Here is a 1,451-nt window from a genome sequence, read left to right as displayed (position 1 = left end):
CAGGGCAACGACAGGGTAATAATTGGTCGCTTTTAAGAACAAGGGGGCTATCCCGAAAATTGCTGTTTTGAGAAAATCGAGTTTTCTCTACCACCAAATCTACACGCAAATAAAACCAAACTTCTCCTATAGGTAGAGCCCACTTTTGGAGTAGGTCAAGATTTCTGAAAACCCCTGAAATCTGGGTTAGCCCGCTTGTCCTTAAAAGCGACCAATTATAGTGTGACTGGTTGTGAATATACTGATATGTCTTGTTTTCATTGCTGTACTCATGTGTATAACATGTAATTAATGTATGGTTGAGAAAGTTCTTCTTCACGTCATCATCATCATAATTGCCTTTCTCACGCTGCACCAGGGTACAGGCCACGGACAAACACCTTCCACCTTTCTCTATCATGGGCTAGCCTCTTGATGTTATTCCGTGTCTTCCCACTTTTCTGTACATCAATTTCTGTGATTCTTCTCCAGGTTCCACGAGGTCTTCCCCTTGATCTCTTACCCTGTGGGTTCCAATCCAAAACTTTCTATGTTATGCAGCTGCCTGACTTCCAGAGAGTATGTCCAATTTAACACTTCCACATTGGTGACCCAGTCTGTCCAACTGATCCTCGGTAACCTTCTTAGACACCTGTTCAAGAAAACCTGGATCCTCTTTATGCAAGTCTGTGATGCGTTCCATTCTTCTTTACGTGGTTGAACTCATTTTCTTGTTACCGGCACTGTGAAATGTTTTTATTTTGTGTAAATGAAGTAGCCTATTATTCTCACTGACGATGCCATCGGTGTAAAGCGCTCTGAGTTAAAACTCATAATATGTGATAGAGCGCTATTAAAATGCAGTGTATGTATTATCATTACTGTTATGTTACATCCAATGTCTACTGTTTCACAGAAATAAAACGGACAATTGTTGTTGTTATTTTTAGAAAGAGTTAATAAGGCCTTGCAACACAATAAGGTCATATAAGTGCCGAAGATCAGAGGTGTTACAAGAGAGTAACAAACATAAAAAGGAGGAGAGATAAAGAGGGTAATTGTTTAATCGGAAAGATTATGGAGCAAACCACACAAGAGCACCCTCCAACCATCCACAATAGCAGTGGCTGAAGACAGTTTCGATCAATGGAGCCAAGTCCTGATCAATAATTTGAAACATCTCAATGACTACCTAAATGAAAGTTCTGAAAGCTCGTGTGTGGTTGGCCCTTCTCTACGACTGTGAATGATGGGCAGTCACCAAAGATAGTGAAATAACATAGACTGCAAAAGTATGTAATACGGTGTGTTTTAGTCTTCGTAGAGGTTTTACGGCGCTCGCAACTGCATAAGGTCATGAACGCCAGACAGAAGATTAGAAGTGTTTTAAGAGAGTAACAAACAATAAAAAAAAAGAGGGAGATAAGGACGATAGATGTTTGATAGGAAAGAAGGAGCAAACCATACCAAAG

This window comes from Aplysia californica, unplaced genomic scaffold (assembly GCF_000002075.1).
Source record: "Aplysia californica isolate F4 #8 unplaced genomic scaffold, AplCal3.0 scaffold00158, whole genome shotgun sequence".
Classification (NCBI taxonomy): Eukaryota; Metazoa; Mollusca; class Gastropoda; order Aplysiida; family Aplysiidae; genus Aplysia; species Aplysia californica.
This window is presented reverse-complemented; position numbering follows the sequence as displayed.